Consider the following 22,325-nt stretch of genomic DNA (forward strand, 5'->3'; position numbering starts at 1 on the left):
TGCCCCTTCTCTAGCTGCCTAATCGCCACAAGCTGCTCTCTACCTCCTGGAGGCAGGGGACGGACGGCGAGCCGCATGGCGCCTGAATCCCGGGAGCACTGAATTCATGCTGTTTGCTATTTTAACGCGCTAGTACCTCCGAGTATTCCCACCTTCCACACTTCATGTGGGAACCTCGCCAGCTCCCTTCCTTACTAGCACGCGGCCTGCAGAAGGAAGCTGCTACTTCCTGGGTTCTCTTCCCGTGACGCAGAGTCGAGTCAGCCTCACTGCTGGTCCATGCTGCGGTCAGAGGCAGGGGGTGTCCCTTTAGGACCATCCCCGCCACTGGAGCAGCCTCTGTGCAGGCCTCCAGGTACAGGGCTAAGGGTCCAGTTACTGCGGGCAGAGATGAAAGGGCAGGAAATGGCTGTCACAGCCCTGAGGAAGTGTTCGCAGAGAAAGGAGCATGCCAGACAGTAAGTACTAATTAGTGCCCACCGCACGGAGAAACGGACCACAGCAGCGGGCAGCACCGAGCCCCTTCCCGTGGCCAGTGGACGTGTGGGTCAGTCGCCGTGTGAGAACCACTGTTCCTTACTTTCACGACTGTGCCCCCGTGTTTGTCACTGGAGCGAGTGGCTGTGCGTGTGGAGGGACGTGAGGCACAGCGGTGCAGATTCCGGCCTCCTCCCCGGTACTCCCCATCTCCCTCTCTCCTCCGTCCTTTCCCCCCACTGCTCCCCTTGATTTCTACGAGGTCCTCCCCTGACACACCTCTCTCTTCCTTTCCTCTTGAGCTTCCATAAACCAGAGAAAACACATGACCTTGATGTTCTGAGTTTGTTAACGTAACGATTTCGAGTTCCACCCAAGGCCCTGCAGATGGCACAGTTTTCTTTAGGGCTGAATACGACTCCACTGTGGAGATGACCCAGGTTGTCTTTCTCCTCATCCGTGGGTGGACACCGCCTGGTTCCACAGTCTGGCTGCTGTGACTTGTGCTGCTGTGAGTGTGGGCAGGTGTGCGTCACAGCAGCGAGAGGACTTTGGTCCTTCGCACACATACCGAGGGCTGGGGCAGCTGGTCACAGGTGGACCTGGGCCTCCTCCTCAGAGGAGCCTCTGCGCGGCCTCCTGTGGTTTGGAGACGGTGGGATTCAGCGCTCGGCACTGTCCCCTCCGAGTGTCGGCTCCAGGCTAACTCCCCAGGACGGCGCCTTCTGCTGCCCCTTGGGGCCCTGCACTGGGGTGAGCTCGGCTCCACTGCTGCTCCAGGTTCTGTCCAGGTGCCTGTAGGGGGCATCGGGGGGAGATGGCCAGGCCCTGGGACAGCCTGTGGCAGGACACTGACCTGGCCCTAAACGTCCCGAGGGCTCACTGGGACTTTCACATAAAGTGCGAAGGAAACTGTGCTGGTCAGAACAACACGGAAGCTGGCATTCTCCACCCTCCCATGTCTCAGTGGAGCGGCTGGGGGGCCAGGTCCGGAGGGGACGGGGGCAGGGCTTCCACAGTTCACATCCTCATGGCCACAGGCAGTGCCTGCAGACCCAGCATCAGGCTGGACAGAGGCCTTCTCTGGGGCCAGGCACCCTGGAGCCTCGAAGGCTAGGTCCTCCCTGGAATCTCGAGGTCACCATCTGCCATGGCGCACCCCTCAGCCCTGAGGGGGAGAGGTCCCAGTGCCTGGCTCCCCTGCTGGCTGGGCTGCGTTGACCCCCAAGTTGGCGCATGGAGGTCGCGCACGGAGGTAGCCTGGCGGCCCAGCAGGGCTGAGCCCCAGGCTGGGGCACGGAGGTAGCCTGGCGGCCCAGCAGGGCTGACCCCCAGGCTGGGGCACGGAGGTAGCCTGGCGGCCCAGCAGGGCTGAGCCCCAGGCTGGGGCACGGAGGTAGCCTGGCGGCCCAGCAGGGCTGACCCCCAGGCTGGGGCACGGAGGTAGCCTGGCGGCCCAGCAGGGCTGACCCCCAGGCTGGGGCACGGAGGTAGCCTGGCGGCCCAGCAGGGCTGCAGTCTGTCTCTGTGCCATGAATCCTCACGCTGTTGAGAGCGTCTGTGCCCAGCTCAGTGGCAATGCCGTGTCTGCTGCCTACAGTCGGTCTCCACCTCTGACTAGATGGGCTGCCAGTGAACAAAGGCAAGCCTCCATTAGCGGGAGCGTCGCGGTAATTATTTCTGGTGTGAGCATCGAGAGTCGCGTCTTCAGGTAGACTTTTTGGGAGGGGCTGATGAGTGAATGCCAGAAATAATAATCTGACATTAAGCCTTTGTGCTCTGACCAAGTGGATGTCTAAGAAGAGAATCTGGAGAAGTCAGATTGTGTGCTATTTCATGAATGCTTTTCTTTTAGAATGTAAATGACAGAAAAATTATTCATTCATACCTATAATCAAACTACAAGTTTAACAGATAATGAAAATGCACACAGAAACTATCAAAATGACACCAGAAATATGGCTCCACTCTGCAGACTCGAGGCGCTCACGGAGCCTGGAGAACGCCAACAAAACTGCTCTCACGCACTGATGAGGATTGAGAGCCGCAGCAGTCACTGTCTGCAGATACGTTGGGAGAAAGCATGTTTTAGGAGGAGCGTTCTTACACAGAGCTTTTCTTGAGTAGTACAAGGGAAATGGCCACGCAGCTGTTCAGGAAAACCCGCTGGGGAAGTGAGGCTGCTTCCCAAGATGGGCTTGGCCTGAGCAGGGGAAGAGCTCAGTCCCCTCTGAATCCTCTCCTCTCCATTGGCCTTAATCAAACCTTTGATCTGCTACTTATCTCCTCCCCCATCTGCACATTGTCCAGGGGAGTCTGGGCTGGGCGGCAGCTCCTTGAGTTTCCTGACAGCCTAGGAGAGCAGGGAGAACTGACGGCAAGCAAGTCCGATCTGGAGGCAAGGCCCCTGTACAGTGCCCCACGGTATGCACATGGTCACTCTCCTCCTGTGTTATCTTTCTCTGGCCACGTGTTGTTCTCTCTTCATCTTACCTGACATTGCAGAGTTGGGTGGCAGTCAGGCTCGCTGTCCCCCTTGAAACACCTTTCCTGTTTGTAACACCAGAGAATCACCTGTTCTCCTCTCCTGTGCCCTCTTGGTGGACTGTGCTGGCTCCTCCACCCTGAACGGTCACAGTGCAGTTTTCCGGTGCCTGTGCTCTTCCCTCCTCCTGTCTCTACCTGCCCTTTCACCCACACACACTCTGCGTGTGTACCCAGGCGTCACTGTGTGTGTGTGATAGGTGTGTCAGAGAATAACTGTACATGCATGCACATGCATAAGTAGGTGTGTGTAGACGTCAGAGGACAGTTCCACCTGTGTATGTCTGCATGCATCCATAACTGCACATGTACACTGTTCACGACGATGAGGTCTGCATGTCACAGCATGACTGCATGCACACACATATAGCTGTGTGTGCACACAAATACACCAGGGAATAACCTGTGTGTACACACATTGAACAATCACCGCACATGCATGCATCTGTGTAACTCTGTGTGTGTGTGTGTGAGAGGATGACTCCTGAGAAGGATGCGGGAGTCTAGGTTTGAAACATCTAGGTGGAGTCGTGATTTGTTAATTTGCCTCAACACTCCGCGAGTGGTTTTCTAGGCAGTCCCTGAACCACAGTTTTATTGTGGGGAAGTGGTCATCTCACAGGTTCACCTGCAGGACTGACTGGAAGGTGAGACACAGAAGGGCAGCCTAATGCGACTCCTGCTTCACATCTTCAGAAACAAAGTCCACTTCGTGCTGAGTGTCCCCTGGAGACCACACATCTGCTGTCTTCTGTCCTGCAAACTGCTCCAGGGATGGTGTGTCGAGGGGCTGTCCTGGGCCAGGAGTCCCTGCACTGAGCCAGTTTGAAGAAAATCATGGCACAGGAGGGAGGGGTCAGAGAAACTGTCGGATGAACACACAGCCCTGGGGAATGGCATGTGGACTCATCCTGAATCTTCCTGTGGGCTGCCCCAAGAGCAGGCCAGGACTCCTGGCTGACTCCGCCGCCCCCCACTGTGCCCACTCCTAGAGGAGGAGGTAGAGCTGGTGTGCAGGGAGAGATCTGGCAGGGGCGGGGGAGAAACACGTCTGTTGGTAAATTCCTGGCCCCAAGGGTTTTCCTGGGGGGACCAGGAGGTCACGGGGTCTCAGCTGGGGGCACAGTGGGAACCACCCAGACACAGTGGGCAGGGAGAGTGTCTGTGTCTTTGTCTGCCTTAATCAGCCCCGGGCCTGGGGGAGACTGCACGGGGCTCGGCTCTGCCGGAGCCCATGCTGCCCTCCTCATAGGTCTGCGGGAGATTTCCTCTGTGAGGCTTCTCTGTGTCCAAGCCGGCCTCCGTGGGCTGGGCTCCAGGGAAGAGCTGCCCCCAAAGCTCCCACCTTCCTCCTTCCTGAGGGACACAGGGAGGTGAGTGTCCCTCCTTCCTTGGCCCTGAGACTCCAGCTTGCACCTATGGAGGGAGGTGGATGGCCTCTGCTGTCTGAGCTCCCCTGGACACTGCAGGAGACCTCTGCTGTCTGAGCTCCCCTGGACACTGCAGGAGACCTCTGCTGTCTGAGCTCCCCTGGACACTGCAGGGGACCTCAGCTGTCTGAGCTCCCCTGGGCACTGCAGGGGACCTCTGCTGTCTGAGCTCCCCTGGGCACTGCAGGTGACCTCTGCTGTCTGAGCTCCCCTGGGCACTGCAGGGGACCTCTGCTGTCTGAGCTCCCCTGGGCACTGCAGGGGACCTCTGCTGTCTGAGCTCCCCTGGACACTGCAGGTGACCTCAGCTGTCTGAGCTCTCCTGGGCACTGCAGGGGACCTCTGCTGTCTGAGCTCTCCTGGGCACTGCAGGGGACCTCTGCTGTCTGAGCTCCCCTGGGCACTGCAGGGGACCTCTGCTGTCTGAGCTCCCCTGGACACTGCAGGGGACCTCTGCTGTCTGAGCTCCCCTGGGCACTGCAGGGGACCTCTGCTGTCTGAGCTCCCCTGGACACTGCAGGGGACCTCTGCTGTCTGAGCTCTCCTGAGCACTGCAGGAGACCTCTGCTGTCTGAGCTCTCCTGGGCACTGCAGGGGACCTCTGCTGTCTGAGCTCCCCTGGGCACTGCAGGGGACCTCTGCTGTCTGAGCTCCCCTGGACACTGCAGGGACCTCTGCTGTCTGAGCTCTCCTGGGCACTGCAGGGGACCTCTGCTGTCTGAGTTCTCCTGGGCACTGCAGGGACCTCTGCTGTCTGAGCTCTCCTGGGCACTGCAGGGACCTCTGCTCTCTGAGCTCTCCTGGCACTGCAGGGGACCTCTGCTGTCTGAGCTCCCCTGGGCACTGCAGGGGACCTCTGCTGTCTGAGCTCCCCTGGGCACTGCAGGGGACCTCTGCTGTCTGAGCTCCCCTGGACACTGCAGGGACCTCTGCTGTCTGAGCTCTCCTGGGCACTGCAGGGGACCTCTGCTGTCTGAGTTCTCCAGGGCACTGCAGGGACCTCTGCTGTCTGAGCTCTCCTGGGCATGTAGGGGACCTCTGCTGTCTGAGCTCCCCTGGAAACTGCAGGGGACCTCTGCTGTCTGAGCTCCCCTGGGCACTGCAGGGGACCTCTGCTGTCTGAGCTCCCCTGGGCACTGCAGGGGACCTCTGCTGTCTGAGCTCTCCTGGGCACTGCAGGGACCTCTGCTGTCTGAGCTCTCCTGGGCACTGCAGGGACCTCTGCTGTCTGAGCTCCCCTGGGCACTTCAGGGGACCTCTGCTGTCTGAGCTCTCCTGGGCACTGCAGGGGACCTCTGCTGTCTGAGCTCCCCTGGACACTGCAGGGGACCTCTGCTGTCTGAGCTCCCCTGGACACTGCAGGGGACCTCTGCTGTCTGAGCTCCCCTGGGCACTGCAGGGGACCTCTGCTGTCTGAGCTCTCCTGGGCACTGAGGGGACCTCTGCTGTCTGAGCTCTCCTGAGCACTGCAGGAGACCTCTGCTGTCTGAGCTCTCCTGGGCACTGCAGGTGACCTCTGCTGTCTGAGCTCCCCTGGACACTGCAGGGGACCTCTGCTGTCTGAGCTCCCCTGGGCACTGCAGGGGACCTCTGCTGTCTGAGCTCCCCTGGACACTGCAGGGGACCTCAGCTGTCTGAGCTCTCCTGGGCACTGCAGGGGACCTCTGCTGTCTGAGCTCTCTTGGGCACTGCAGGGGACCTCTGCTGTCTGAGCTCCCCTGGGCACTGCAGGGGACCTCTGCTGTCTGAGCTCTCCTGAGCACTGCAGGAGACCTCTGCTGTCTGAGCTCCCCTGGGCACTGCAGGGGACCTCTGCTGTCTGAGCTCCCCTGGGCACTGCAGGTGACCTCTGCTGTCTGAGCTCCCCTGGACACTGCAGGGGACCTCTGTTGTCTGAGCTCTCCTGAGCACTGCAGGAGACCTCTGCTGTCTGAGCTCTCCTGGGCACTGCAGGTGACCTCTGCTGTCTGAGCTCCCCTGGGCACTGCAGGGGACCTCTGCTGTCTGAGCTCCCCTGGACACTGCAGGGACCTCTGCTGTCTGAGCTCTCCTGAGCACTGCAGGAGACCTCTGCTGTCTGAGCTCTCCTGGGCACTGCAGGGGACCTCTGCTGTCTGAGCTCCCCTGGGCACTGCAGGGGACCTCTGCTGTCTGAGCTCCCCTGGACACTGCAGGGGACCTCTGCTGTCTGAGCTCCCCTGGACACTGCAGGGGACCTCTGCTGTCTGAGCTCTCCTGGGCACTGCAGGGGACCTCTGCTGTCTGAGCTCTCCTGGGCACTGCAGGGACCTCTGCTGTCTGAGCTCCCCTGGGCACTGCAGGGGACCTCTGCTGTCTGAGCTCTCCTGGGTACTGCAGGGACCTCTGCTGTCTGAGCTCCCCTGGACACTGCAGGGGACCTCTGCTGTCTGAGCTCTCCTGGCACTGAAGGGAACCTCTGCTGTCTGAGCTCTCCTGGGCACTGCAGGTGACCTCTGCTGTCTGAGCTCTCCTGAGCCCTGCAGGGGACCTCTGCTGTCTGAGCTCCCCTGGGCACTGCAGGGGACCTCTGCTCTCTGAGCTCCTCTGAGCACTGCACAGGGCTCTGCAGATATGGCAAGGAAACCTCTTTCTGCATGGTGTCCATGTGGGGGGCTTGGTACAGGTGATGGAGTCTGAGGGTCACACCCATTCTCAGTGCAGTCCAGACCTCGTGTTGCTGAATGTCTACCTGTGTTCACTCTTGCTGTCCTCGTCATCCTGGGAGAGAGAAGTCACGCCTGAGGAGGGCATCTTGTGACCTCACCTGCACAGGCCCTGATACCTCCCAAGACAAGGGTGGAGGGAAGGTCAACCCTGGGCTTGTCACCAGGGCCCGCAGCCCATTTCTGTGGGGGAGAAACAGTGGGGTGACAGTCACCCGGGGGTGTCCACAGATAGAAGCTGCGTGGGAGGAGAGGTCCTCACACCTGTGGCCAGGGAGCGAGCAGACGGGGGCACTCGACTACAGAAGAAGGAGAGGCGCTAAGCAGCGGAGAGGAGCTGGGGCCCTCTGGAAGGGGGGACCTAGGGTGAGGACTTGGGCAACTCTCAGGCCTGCACTGGGCACAGGGAGAGACGGACCTCGACTCCGTTCAAGGGGCAGTAGGTGGCCTGCATTTCTGTGGAGCCGGAGGGAAAGGCAAGTCCCCGTCTTAATTCTAAAAATGATGTTTAAAGTGTAACAACTTTTGTCATAAAATGCTTAGGAAAATAAATTGCGTAGACCTTGTTTTAAATGGATGCGAATTCCCTTAGACTCTCACAGCCTGCAGAGGTGGGCTTGGTCCTGTGGGGGGAAGGTCAAGGTCCTGACCGCCACGTGGGTCTTCTCAGGTTTGCACGTGGGGAAGCCCTGGGGCTCGGCTGGTCTCCTTTCTAGTGCTTTGGGGATTTCAGCAGTGTTCCCACACACGCTGGGTGTGGCGCTCTGGAGGGAAAGTCCACGCCACTGGCCTCCAAGGGCCACTGTGAGTGAGCTCCCTCCTGGACTCGGATGCCTCAGGCAGCAGCGCCACCACCTGGCCATGGCAAACCAGCACACGTGCCCAGGCTGCCAGGTCGGCCCCACCCTGGGCGGAGTGGTGTCCAGCCCAGGCCTGGGCACTGGAGACAGTGTTCTTGTCCCATGCCTGGTGGGGAGACCACAGTGAGACACAGTGCTGCTCCTGAAGAATGGGTGGCAGCTGGTGGCGAGGGCCAAGCTCTCCGAGGGGAGTCCAAGGGTGTCTGCTGACCGTGCTGAGCAGTGCAGGGCTGAGGGAGGAAGAGCCATCTAGGGCCAATGTCCAGGGTGCCATTCTGAACGGCCACAGCTCTCCTGACACACGGTGTGAGCCACGCCACCGGTGCCCCTGCAGCCAGGTGCTGTGGGACCCTGTGGGACAACTGGACAGCGCCACCCCTCAGAGGCTTCTGCTGGAGATGCACTGTGGAGCTGGACTTCCGATGTCCTCAGGCCTGGCCCAGAACCTCTGCCTCTGGAGTGTGAAGGCGTCAGGCTCTGGCAGCCTGTCCTCCTGCCCGTGGTGACACTGGAGGGTGGCGCGCTCCTTCAATCTGCCCAGGAAGGGTCATCTCCTGGGTGCCCGTCAGCTCGTGTGTCCCCTTGGCCTTTGCCTTGTCCTGGGCACTATGTGAGAGGCGTCTTCATTTGGAGGCGGCCCTTGGGAGCTGGGCTGGGCCCCACAATGATGCCAAACCTGCTGCTCCGCAGGTGCCTGGCTCCCGCCCGTGGAGGGCCTTCGCGGGGTGTGGTACGAGGGCTTCTCACTGAAGGGAGCTTGTGGGCCTGGCAGGAGGGCCCCTCCTCGGCTCCACCTCCTGCTCCTCCTCTCTCCCCCACCTCTGCAAGGACCCCGCAGTTTCCACGTGCACCCACTTAGAACAAAGGCTTCTATTAATATAAATTGTTAATCAGGATTGTTATCATTATTTTGTGCTCCATGCAGATTAGACATTTGAACCTTGTTCTTCTTAGCAGTAGAAGGAAATGGAAGAAAACAACTTGGTTTCGCTCATAAATTATCAAAGGGCTCAGTAGGTGTCATTACCATAAAAGATGCACATTGAGTATTTGGTGGAAAGAAATAGTAAGATACTAGTTACCATCAGGCAGGCCGCGGGAGCCCGCCAGGGAGCGGCCTCTGGAGAGCTGTCCTGCGTGTGTCCACATGCCCAGCATGAGGGGCTGGGGGCCGGCTCAGGGGCCCACAGGAGCCTAGCTCAGCACCCAGGGCTACACGCAGCCCCCCCTCTGTTAGCAGCCGATCTCAGACACCTCCTCCACCTGCCGGGCCCTTCTTTTCCACCAGACAAGCTATGTTTAAAAGCCACACTATTAGACCACAGTTCAGAATGCAGACATTGGCACAAGGGCACCTAGACACCTTGCCCCTGTCCTGGCCACTGACCTCACCTGAACTGGTTCTGGTTTCCTGGAATGTTATGCAAACAGAATCATCAGAAAGCTTGTTTTTGTGGGTTGGCTTCTGCTCCGTGGGGCTACTCCTGGTCCCTCCTGCTGCCGTGCCTGGTCACCCCTTGGCCCTCGGCTGGCGAGGCTGGCTTCCCAACCCTTGCTGATGGACAGGTGCTATTTCTGGACATTAGAAGTAGAGCAGGGGATACTGTCTGTGTGCAGGTCTGTGCCTGGGCCTCGCGGGTTGTCCCTCTGGGTAAAGGCAGCAGAGAGTTGGGTGACCCGGTGGCTGCACCTTCATTCCTAAGATATTGCCAAACTCTTCTCCAAGAGAGCCACACGGTCCCCTCCCCATGGGCCAGGCATGAAAGTCTGCTCCTCTGTCTCCTTGGCCACACTTGATGGGACCCGTCCTGCATCCCACCTTTCCAGGCCGCAGCTCACAGGGTCGCTCACACTTCCCTGGTCACTCACACTTCCCTGGTGACAGCGAGGCTGAGCATTTTCAGTGGGAGCATCGTTGGTGACATGTCTGCTGAGACACAGGCCTGTCCTGGAGACTTAGCCTGCTTGTCCTCTTGAGTTTTGGGAATTCACTTATTCTGAGTGCCAGTGTCCAGCCAGATAATGATGTGCAGTTATTTTCTCCCTGTCTGTGGTCTGTTTCCCTCTCTTTACTTTAGTTAGCAGTGTTTGTTACAGAGCAGAAAGTTTCCGTTTTGATGACATCTGCCCCATTAAGCTGTCTCCCAGGAACCGTGCTTTTGATGGGCTGGGCAGGAAGGGTCCCTCCAGCCCAGGGCCCCAGGGGTCCCTTGTAGGAGTGCCCCGTCTGAAGCTGTGAAACAGACCTGCTCACACATACCAGGACGCCGTCGGGCTCCTGGCCGTGGGTGTGGGGTGCAGGTGCAGACCGGCCCTGGCCGCGTGGCCAAGCGTGGGCCCCACTCTGGCCCGCTCTGACTTCGCGGCCCCAGGGCAGAGGCGTGGGGTCCTATGAGCAGGGACAGCGGCCTCAGAGTGCGCTGCAGGCTTCTCTGGGCAGGGCAACCCGCAGTGCCCAGGAGGACCCCCCACGCCCAGGTGACAACTGCTGCCCAGGGCTCAGCTCCCGATGAGGGTCAAAGCCGGATCCTAGGACAGTCCTTGCAGGGACCTCTGCTAGTCATTCATGCCAAAGTGACTGGACTGCGACTGAAATGCGGCTTCTCCTCTCGGTTGAGCCGATGGACCCCTCTGTAAGCTTCCTGGAGGCCCCTCTGCAGTGACGCGGTAGGCCAGTTGCCACGCGAGGCCCATGGCAGTGGTGACCCCTCGGACACCAGGGAGGAGGCCATGTGAACAGGCCTCATTGCCTCACGCTGTCACCTCAAACGTGAGCTCCTGACGGGCAACGTGCCGCAGGCTGACCCTGGGCGGGGGGCGTGGCCCTGCCTCACAGAAGCGCTCAGTGCACAGGGACCTTTCCCCGTGACCTGGACCTGGCTTCCCCAGGTTGAAGGAGAGACAGCTGCTCTGTGTCAGAGGCACAGCCTCCTGCAGCCGTCAGCCAACCAGCAACGCAACGGGGGGGGGGGGGGCCTGCTGCCTGCAGACGCCTCTGAGGCTCCCTCTGAGTTCCCAGTGCAGCCTGGGATCTGGGGGCCTGGGGGGCACCGAGCCCACACCTACGTCCCGGAAGCTTTATAAACGAAGGTTCTAGCTGTGGGGATGGAGGCCAAGACGCAGTCCTCCCTAGGAGCAAGCCAGCATGGCCTCGGAGGCCGGCTGCTGGTCAGTCGGGGCCTGCCCCTCTGGGTCAAGGCCTCCCTGTGTGTCTTCCCGGCTGCCCTCCGCCCTGCTCTGTGCTGAAGCCATCAGACTTGGCGCCCCCACAGCCAGGTTCCTGGCTGCTCTGAAGTGCTTCCCCAGCCTTTCAGAGAGAAGAGAAGTGAGCCTGTGGATGGCGGGCAGGCGCAGGACTAGCCGCCGCGTCCACTGCTCCACGCCAGCCCAGGCCAGCCCACGCCAGCCCACGGGCTGTTCCTAGGGAGGTTCCGCTGCTCACCTTCCTAATCTCTGCCTTTAGGACTCTTCCACTAGCACAGATCTTAAAACGATGAAGGGATTTAAGTTTCTTGCTCTATGAAACGGAGAAAACTCAAAATGATTAAGAAAAATAATAATCATTAATCTTCCTCTTCATATTATGAAAGAAATGAGGCATTATAAGAAATTTTGAAAGAAATCCAACCCATCCCAATGGGTACCTAGCAGAAGGAGCCATACGGCTGGGGTCTGTGCACTTTGGACCTCGGTGACCACATGTTTCTTTTACGGTTTGCCTGACATTGACCTGGAGGACGGTTTTGACGGCCCGCAGTCCTCTGCCGTTTCTGTTACGTAGAGCATTTCAGCAAGTGATGCGCACTGACTCCCTCGTGTCCTTGTCATTAAAAGTGCCCTCAGTGTCTGTCCTCACCAGACCTTCTGGGGGCCCTGGGGAGGACTCAGGGTGAAGAACGTGGGCACTCATGGAGTGGACAGCAGGACGTCCAGGTAGGACCCTGGCCTCAGCCTCAAGGAGAGGTCTGTTCACGTGGGAAGCACACGTGTCTCCCCTCCCCGTGGTGCTTGGTGAGGGCGCTCTGCCTTCGGGGGAACACAGCTCCACAGTGCCCAGTGAGGCCAGGAGGCCAGCCGACCCCTTCCCCAAGGTGGCTGCTGCTCTGCCTAGTGACCGCCACAGGCATGGACACACCTGCGCTAGGTGAGGTGGAGGCCAGGGTCCCCTCAGCAGGCTGGGCACAGGTTGGCAGAGGCCAGGCCGGGCTTGAAGCTAGGACGGGCTTCGCAGAGGCTCCCTGTGAGCCTTTGACTCCTCACTCACTGGTTTGTTCAGAGCAGGTTGGAGCCTCGCTTCCACGCCCTCCAGTCCATCAGCCAGACTCCTCCACCGGGTGCCCTCCTCCGCAGTCACCTGCAAAGGCAGAAGGTGAGACACACAGGAGCATGGGTGTGCTGGGCCCCTGTGGTCTGCAGGAGCACCGTGAGACGGCCGGAAGTCGAGCCACCCCACCCTCCAAGTTCAGGAACAGAAAGAAAGCGGAGGCAGACCCTCTTGCCTTCAGAGGGCAGGAGGAAGCCTCAAGGTCAGGACCAGCTCCCTGGAATCTCCTCTTGGCCCTGCTGGGAGCCAAGGTGCCCTGAGGTTCCATCCCAGCTGGGTCCAGGAGCGGGGAGCAGGTTGGTCGGTGCACCTCGAGGGAATCGCCGTCGTGGCTGGATAAAGTCTCCCCAGGTGCGCCTGGAGGCCCCTGGGTGTGGGCAGATGAGCCCCTGCACCGCGGTGGTCTCCTGTACAGGGCCGAGAACACTCGACTCTCCCTGGGGTTCTGCCAGAGCTCTGGAGGAGGGGGCCTCCTGGGTGTGGGAGCCTCAGCAAGACACTGGTGACCTGGTGCTCAGGGAAATGACCCCACGTGGTGGTAAAGCCAGCAAGGGCCATCCCATGACCCTCACGGCAATAGCAGAAAGCTGAGTCCCTGTACCCAGCCTGGAGGAGGCTTTAAGGTGCCTTCCTGTCTCTGTTCCATGACAAAAAGAATCACAGGAAGTCGTCGGTGGTGACAGCCCGTTCTTCCCAGACAAAGGAAGACGTGGAGGTGCAGACACAGGGCTCCTTCCCACCTCCACCAGCTCCCGGGTGCCATCCCGAGCTCCCAGTGGTGGGCCCTCGTGGTGGTGCTTTGGGAAGAACGGGTTCACTTTCCCTTAAATCAGGGCCAGAGCCGAAGGCGATACCTGCTGCCACCCACAGCACCAGCCGACACAGAGGCAAACGCAGGACCCAGGACTCTGGAAGGAGAGGGCGGCAGTGTCCACTGGCGTTGGCCACTAGAACTCATGCAGAGGGTTCCACTGAGCGTGCGATGGTTCAGCCCGGGGGAGGCCACGTCCAGATCATTCATGCTCAGAGTCGTAAATATGGGATCCATGATTTGGAAACGGACTCCCTTTTCTTTTGTGTAACAGAGGATATCAGATGTAAAAACCATTGATTTGGTTGGAAGTACGGCACTCGGGACTCTACAACACGCTGTGATTATCTAGAGACCCAGGGTGGAGGTGTGCCCGACCTACACCTAGGTGTGCCCCGCTCTGCCACCAGGGTGGTGGGCGCCTGTGCGGCGTGGGAGAAAAGCCCGCCCTCCGCAGGGCAGCCTCAGGGCTGCACAGGGGTGCGGGAGAGCATGGCTCCAGACTGCCCCAGCCCCTTGCCCTGCTCCTCCTCGGAGCCTCCCGCTAGCTGACGTGTCACCACCGCATCTTCCTCCTGGGGACTGGACTTCACTGGGCTCGGGAGGGTGGCCTGTGGATGGATCTCGCCACTTCCTGAAGCAGGACCGGCCACCCAGCAGGACAGTAGAGGGCGGGGGGGCAGAGGGAGGTTGGGGTGTCGGCCAGGCCTCAGAGGCGTGTTGATGAGGCCAGCATGTCACCAGCATGGGGACCCGGGACCGGGGCTCAGCTGTAATAAAGGAAGGAGCTGGCTCGCAGGACCCAGAGCAGGGGCGTTTCAGAGTCCTCCTTCAGATGCAGATGCCCTGAGTGTCTGGTCCGAGGGCTTGGGTGGGACTGCAGCCCTCCTCTTGGTCCTGAGCTGCTGCCCGTGCCGGTGGCCAGGCTGGGTGCCCTTCCAGGGAGCCGGGAGGCCGAGGGCCTGTTCATGGCCAGGGTGTGGCCCCGAGCTGCCCGCTGTCCTCGGCCTCACCCCCACCTCCCATCTCCTGGTCCACTCCAGGAGCCCGAGCCGTCCTGTGACTGGGGCCAAAGGACTTTCAGGCCTGGTCCCTCGGAGCTCAGCGCTGGCAGCCACGCTGGACCTTGCTCTCACCCTTGACCTCCCTCCCGCTGTCGGAGCCCAGCGCTGTCTCCACACATCTCTGTGGAGTGCCCAGGAGACAGTCACCTCGCTCCCAGGCATGTTTCTTGAGGGTGACGATGACAATGGCAGACCAGCCTCTGGCCACAGAGCACACGCAGCTGGAGCTTCCACGGTAGTCAATGGCCTAGGGCCTGCCACGGGCCGGCTTCATGGCACCTGGGACAGCGCCTCTGGTCTGTGCTCACTGCCCCGGATCCCACCCTGGACGCCACGTCCCAGGACTCTGCTCCCCACGCTGGGTGCCCTGGGGTCCCTCTGACGTCCCACCCGCTCAGCCGTCCCTCGGCCCTCGGCTCTGCCACTGGGCACTTCCCCTGCCCCTGTCCCCATGAGAGGATGGCGTGTGCCTGCGCGGGTCCCCTCCCCCGCCACCCATCCTCAGGGAGATTTCGTGATATTTTTCACTTTAACTGCGAGATCCATGTGGGACTATGGACCTGATTACAGCACCCTTTTTGATGAGCACCCTATCCACAGAGGTTTGCAGGCAGAGAAAAGATGGCTTCTGTAGCAGGATGTATGAGCAGAGGACTTTGGGAAGTGAAGATTCTCGCAGGAAGGGGTTGTTCAGGTGACTGCCTTTAAAATATCATCTGCGTTGGGAATTAATGACATCATATGTAATTTGGAGCCACTGGTTAATTTGATAGAATCACTTTGACAGAATTTCTGGGAGAATAATGCCTTAAATCTTTTTAAATGATCACAGCACTTTAAAACGTCTGAGAAGCATCCAGCTGTGTGAAGATTGCTCTGAGAAATGAGGTGCACCCTCGTCTCCCCACTCCCCAGGTGCAGGCGCAGGCACGCACCCTGCTCCGAGTGGCCCAACGACACTGGTGCCGGCAGTCCTGAGGGCCAGGTGGACCTCCGGCTGGCCGTTGTCCCTGCCTTAGACAGACGGGGGTGGGCTCTCCCCGGTGGATCTCTACTTCTGTGCCTCTCACTCCTGGTGTGGCTGGACGCCCTCACGAGGGCTGGCCCCTGCACCAGGCCATCGCCATCGGGCGACCGTTTCTTTCCACCACCAACCGGGGCAATCGGTCACTCGTCATTTAATGGAAAGAGGTGGCTCCTGCGAGGGGCCTGGAGCTGATAGCAGCTGGGATGGACACCCGTGGCCTGCGCCGGGGGCCGGGCTGGAACAGAGGTGCCGTCCTGGGCAGGCAGCCAGGCCCCTGGCGGGTGACGCGGAGGCAGCTTCCCTGGAGCCTCCTCAGAGGAGAGCAGCCGGTCCTCGTCCCTGCACAGGGCAGGTGGACTGGCCTCATCCCCTGTTCCTGAGGCTCCTGGGTCTCGGCTGCCTCCTGGGCCTCCGCCATGGCCCGCAAGTGCCTCACGGGTGGGTGGAAAGCTCTGCAGGGTCGCGGCCGGGGGCTAGACGCAGGGAGGCAGGGTTCCCCGCTCACTGGCTGACCGCTGGCTGTGAGCCTGGGGAGGACCTGGACCGGGCCCTCTGCTCTGCTCCTTGGGCTCCTCCCAGGCCTCGGCCTGTGTCCCCTGCTTCCGAGGAGAGCGTACCTTATCCACAGATGACTCAAGCTCGTGGACACAGGTGACGGCGAAAAAGACAGTGTGGCTCCCAGACCCGAGCCCCGTCCTGTCCCTGGTCTGCCTTGCTGGAGGCGCCTCGTGCTCCTCAGAGCTCGGTGTCTGGTGACTCGGGCATGCTGTCGGGGACAGGCTGCGTCTCGGGGGTGGGTGAGCATGCAGACCCAGGACGGGGCTGCCTGGACACAGTGACAAGACCCCAGTGACCGCCCAGGTCTCTCTCAGTCTGCCAGGCCGCAGGTCCACAGCCTGGTGGAGAGGGCCTGCAGGCGCCCTCCTCAACACCTGCTGGTCAGGAGGAGGCCACTGGTCGTGGGCAGGGGCAGTCTGGAGGGACGGGCACTCTAGCAGGGTGGCTCTGCTGTGCCTTCACCATGGCTGTGAGGGCACAGGAAAGCTTTGCCAACCTCCTTGGTACTGAAAGGTACAGGGCATCAGCAGAAATCATCTCTGGACTCAGAAAAGTAGTGGAGACCCTAAATGACCACAGCCTAAAGAAATCGGAGGTCTGCTTCTCTCCCAGGAGAAGCTGGGGATAAACAGCCCACGGCTGGTGTGGGAGGCCCACCGTGTCCCTGGCTCCTCCCTTTCTGCCCTCCCTTCCTTAGCACCTGCTTGCTTTCCATCATCAGATTTGCCTCAGGGTCACAACATAGCTGCTGACTTCTAGCTATCATTCTCATTTTACAAGAAGGAATATGTAAAAAAAGGCAAAAGAGGCACAAACCCATAGACTACTTCCTTCTCAGCACACGACACTCAGTGACTGCAAGTTACTTTTTATTGGAAGTTCCTAGGTGCAGGTTCCTAAGAGAGGCTGAAAATAAATTATTGGACTGAGCACTACCCCTTTAAATGGAATCAGGAAAGAAAAGGGAAATGAAAATGGCTTAGTCTCTGTCCACACTGGTAATTGGCCCCTGCCCATCTCCCCTGTCCACACTGGGGAGCTGGCCCCTGCCCAGCAGTCGGTGTACCCTAGACCCGAATAGTGCCCTGTCGATGGCAGTGACTTTGACCTGTGGACGGGCTCCAGGTGGGTGGATGCCTCTTACCCATCCAGGTGACCCCAGGTGCAGGCATTGGCAGTGACCAGGGGCAGACACAGGAGACCTGTGGGGACCCGCCAGTCCCCGGGGCACTGGGAGTGGCAGCAGGGCCAGGGGCCTGGGAGGGCGTGTCCAGGGTGCCTGCGTGGGGGCTGCTGGAGCCCTGGGACTGGGCCAGCCCCTGCGTGGGGACTGGTGCTGTGGAGCTGCCCTGTTGGCAGGGGACGTGTCAGGCCTGCCCAGGTCAGAGCAGAGAGCTGTGTTCCAGTGGCGGGTGAGTGCCCAGCCACAGCCGTGTGGCATTGCCCTAGTGCCCGTGTGTGGGCTCCCCTGCCTCAGCTGAGCAAGCCTGGCCTGCCTTCCTGCTGGCCTCACCCTCAGGAAGCATCCTGTGTGGAACCCTGAGGTCTCCCTGTGGTCTCCTGTGGTCTCCCTCTGGTCTCTTGTGGTTCCCTGTGGTCTCCTGTGGTCTCCTGTGGTCTCCCTGTGGTCTCCCGTGGTCTCCCTGTGGTCTCCCTGGGGTTCCCTTGTGGTCTCCCTGTGGTCTCCTGTGGTCTCCCGTGGTCTCCCTGTGGTCTCCCTGGGGTTCCCTTGTGGTCTCCCTGTGGTCTCTTGTGGTTCCCTGTGGTCTCCTGTGGTCTCCTGTGGTCTCCCGTGGTCTCCCTGTGGTCTCCCTGGGGTTCCCTTGTGGTCTCCCTGTGGTCTCCTGTGGTCTCCCGTGGTCTCCCGTGGTCTCCCGTGGTCTATTAAAACCTTAAAGTCCCAGAAGGGAGCCACACAGAGGTCCCGGCGAGCCAGAGCCTGCATGGGCCCAGCCGGGCTTGGCCCCCTGGGGCAGGGCCTGCAGAGCTGGCTCCCACTCATGGGACAGCAGCGGGAGGTGCAGACGCCGCGCTGCCCTTTGCTCCCTGACAGAGACCCGGGCCACCGCACACCTCGGGTGGGAGGGGGAGCTCGGGAGCGTCACTCAGCCCCTGCCTGTTCCTCAGGACTCGCTCACACCCGGTCCCTGGGCCCTGCCTTCTGGGTGCTCCTCAGGCCAGGACGTGAGGGTTCACAGGTGGGCCACGCTGCCAGGGCACGTTGACCGGGTCCCGTGGCTCAGCCCCTCTGCCTGTCACGGGCAGCCACGTGGGCACGTCCTGCAGGTCCTCCTGAGCAGCACTGGGACGTCCTGGGCAGCGTTGCTCCTGGGCAAGGTCTGCAGGCAGCCCGCTTGGCACACGGTTCAGAGGACCAGAGGTGACCTTAAGGACAGCGGGGCCAGTGGTGCCTGCCCAGGGCAGCTACAGGAGCCTCTCCTGGGTGAGCAGAGCAGAGGCAAGGCCAGCCCTCCTGGGCCTGAGTCGAGGCCTGCTGAGTGGACGCGCCCTCGCCCGAGGTCCAGCTCTTGGGGAAGTGTGCGGCGGCGGTTCCTGGTGCTGCAGGCTGAAGGGCCTCTCCAGGTGCTGCCTTCCTGGACCCCTCCCTGGACACCCCTCCCTGGACCCCTCCCTGGACACCCTCCCTGGACACCCTCCCTGGACACCCCTCCCTGGACACCTGCCGAAGTCTGGCTTGGCACAAATCAGGAGCCACTTGTCAAAAAGAAACTAACTTTATTTTTAGAACTACAAACGCCAAACAAAACAGCTCCAGGGAAAAACCCTCAGAGCCCAACTGCCACCACCGGCTTCCACAAGCCTCTCTCCCCCACACCAGCCTCTCAACCTCCCACAATCCTCCTCCTCTTGAGGCCGATTGGCTGGGTTGCGTGGGCAGAGCCAAAGAAGTCACCCAATGAGCAGCTCCGTGGAGGAGCCAATCAGCTAGATGTTGCTGGGGCAGCTGTGAGCCAATCATCAGCTGGCAGTCTGAAGGGCAGGGAAACAGCCCAATGAACATCACCGCAGAGGAGCCAATCAGCTAGATGTTGCTGGGGCAGTCTGAAGCTTGCTGGCAGCTGGAAGTTTGCTGGGGCCCCTTTGGCTGTGGCTCTCAACATCTCCCCCTCTCTGTTTAAACAACAAGCATGTGGCTTATGGACCGTGCCTGCCTTAGGTTGTCCAATACATATGGTCCTTACCCGTCTTCGGATGAGCTGACCTCAGGGCGTCAGCCTCCTGTCTTAGGTTGGTACCATTGTAATTGGATCTTACCCGTCATTGACTACCGGTCCAGTACAGCCACACCTGTGGAGAGGTCTCAGCGGGGGGGGGGGGGGGGTGAGGTTCTTTGCCTCACCTCTGTTGACCCCCAAATTTTAGCTGAATGATCATGACAAGCAGAAGGGAGGAAGATATACCAAGTCAATTGACGGTTCTGTAAGCAGTTCAGTGTAAGTTCTGTAAGCAGTTCAGTGATGGCTATTGCAGAAACTGTAGATTAGTTTTATCTTTGTCTTCACCGGCACAGGGATGAAGATAGGAATTCTGGCAATAATGACTAAAGAAAAAATTAGGTAACATTCCAGAAGACACTAAAAGAAAACAATTTTCTTAACAATTTATATTATCTTCATCTGAAGATAGAAATTCTGGCAATAATGGCTAAAGAAAAAATTAGGTAACATTTCAGAAGGCACTAAAAGAAAACAATTTTCTTAACAATTTACATTATAGTGAAGAGAATTATTAAATATAATGAAAACGAAAGGTGAGAGTAAACAAACAGATCTGTTAACCTCCTTTTTTGTTTACATATTAAAACAATTCTTAACAGTTATTTACCCAATTTAAATTAAACCATTTAAATCACGTGAATAAAAAAAAAATATTTGGATCCATCTTTTCATGAGCGCTCATCATATATGATATATGGAAATACATACATTGGACATACGTACATTCAAACATATAACACAAAACACAAGTGTGCACACATAATATAATACATACAACACATAACATAATAGTAAAGGCCTTATAACTTTTTACAGGTAAAATCTCTATTGCAATGTTTAAAAACTCTATAGTCAAAAAAAAATAGAACTGATCAGCAAAACATTAACCTAGGTCTGTATGAGCTCAAAAAAATAAAATAGAACTTCATGATATGGGAAAGGGCAATAATAAAATAGATATTGAAAAAAGCATCCTGGTTCTGTCGCAGATGTAAGGATAGCCAAATTGGAGTTTTGGATATCAGCTATTATGGATTTGAGCTAAATCATCTTCTTTTTGGTCTGTAGAAATCACTTTAGTTAATCTCTCTGGAATCCAAATCAGCTGCTGTTCTCCCTGTGGAAACACAAAAACAGACCCCCGACTCCAGACAATCACTGGGTCAGGATTTTAGTTAATCTCTCTGAAATCCAAATCGGCTGCTGTTCTGGGTCAGAACCTTGGTTAATCTCTCTGGAATCCAAATCGGCTGCTGTTCTTCCTGTGGAAACACACAAACAGACCCCCGATTCCAGACAATTACTGGGTCAGGACCTTTCCATTGTCCTGTTAGAATATCTTTCCAAAGTACCTTAGGCTTATGTACATTTTTTGGACACATATGCCTTTCTGCAGCACTAAGTCCTAATGAATCCAAATTTAAAAAGTTTAGAGTAAAAAGGGTTATTTTAAGTTTATCTTTGGGGAATATATACCCCTTCCCAATTCCATCTTTTTGCTTTAATAAGTACATTTTAATAGTTTGATGAGCTCTTTCAACTATGCCTTGACCCTGTGGATTGTATGGGATTCCTGTTATATGAGTAATGCCAAATGATGAGCAAAATTGTTTAAAAGAAGTAGACGTATAACCAGGGGCATTATCTGTTTTTAACTGTTTTGGAATGCCCACAGTGGCAAAATTTTGTAAGCAATGAGCTATAACATCTTTAGTTTTTTCACCGGCATGAAGGGAGCCCATCAAAAATCCAGAAGAAGTATCAACTGTAACATGCAAATATTTTAATTTTCCAAATTCTGGCAAGTGTGTGACGTCCATCTGCCAAATATGGTTAGGCATCAATCCTCTAGGATTGACTCCAAGATTAACTTGTGGTAAAAAGGTCACACAATTTTGACATTGTTTTATTATTTGTCTAGCTTGTTCCTTAGTTATTTTAAAACGCTTTTGTAAAGTATTAGCATTGACATGGAATCTTTCATGAAAATTTATAGCTTCTTCTAGTATAGAGAAAATATGTATGTCACGTGTAGTTTTATCTGCTAAATCATTGCCCAAACTAAGGGCTCCAGGCAATCCTGTATGTGCCCTGATATGTCCTATAAAGAATGGATCTTTTCTGTCCCAGATTAAACTTTGTATAGTGGAAAACAAAGAGAAAACAGTAGAAGAAGGGGAAATTCTACCAGCATCTTCAAGGGATACTATAGCATTAACTATATACTGGCTATCAGAAAATAAATTAAATACAGAATCTTTAAACATCACAAAAGTTTGTAATACTGCATTAAGCTCTACCTTTTGAGCTGATTGTTTGGGTACTAAAAATGTAAAAGTTTGATCAGGTGTAACTATTGCTGCTGTACCATTATTTGACCCATCAGTGAATATATTTGGAGCATTCATGATAGGTGTTTTTCTTGTCATTTTTGGAAAAATTACAGGATGCAATGACCAAAAAGACAATAAAGGATTAGATGGTAAGTGGTTATCAAATGAAACATTAGATTTGCACATTATTATTGCCCAAGTATTTAACTCATTAGCTAATTCATCAATTTGATTCATAGTATATGGAGTAATAATTTTATGGGGAGAAATTCCAAACACTGCCTTTGCTGTTTTTATTCCTTTGAGTATTAATTGTCCTACAGCCTCAGGATACCTAGTAAGAATAGTGTTAGGAGAATAAGATAAATGTATCCATAATAATGGACCTTCTTGCCAAAATACTCCTGTAGGAATATTTTTTGTTGGTAGTACAATAAATAATAAAGGCAAACTTATATCAATTCTATCCAAATGCATATTTTCCATATATGTTTCAATGATTTTTAATGCCTTTCTTGCTTCAGGCGTTAACATTCGGGGTGAATTTGGATCTGATGGACCTTTTAGGATATCAAATAAAGGTCCCAATTCTCCTGTTGGAATACCTAGATAAGGCCTTATCCAATTTATGTCTCCTAATAACTTTTGAAAGTCATTAAGTGATTTGAGTTGATCTACTCGTATTTGAATTTTTGGTGGACGGACCATGGTTGAGGATAATAGAATTCCTAAATAATTAATTGGAAAATTTAATTGCACTTTATCTATTGCTATCTCTAGATTATAATTTTTTAATAAGTTTGTAAGTGTGGCATAACATTCTAGCAATGTGTTTTTAGCTTTGTGTGCCAATAACACATCATCCATATAGTGAAATATTTGTAGTTCAGGATTTTGATTTCTAAGTGGCTGGATTACTTTGTTAACATAAATTTGACACATAGTTGGGCTGTTAGCCATCCCTTGAGGGAGTA

This window comes from Ictidomys tridecemlineatus, chromosome 13, assembly GCF_052094955.1.
Source record: "Ictidomys tridecemlineatus isolate mIctTri1 chromosome 13, mIctTri1.hap1, whole genome shotgun sequence".
In the NCBI taxonomy this organism is placed as follows: Eukaryota; Metazoa; Chordata; class Mammalia; order Rodentia; family Sciuridae; genus Ictidomys; species Ictidomys tridecemlineatus.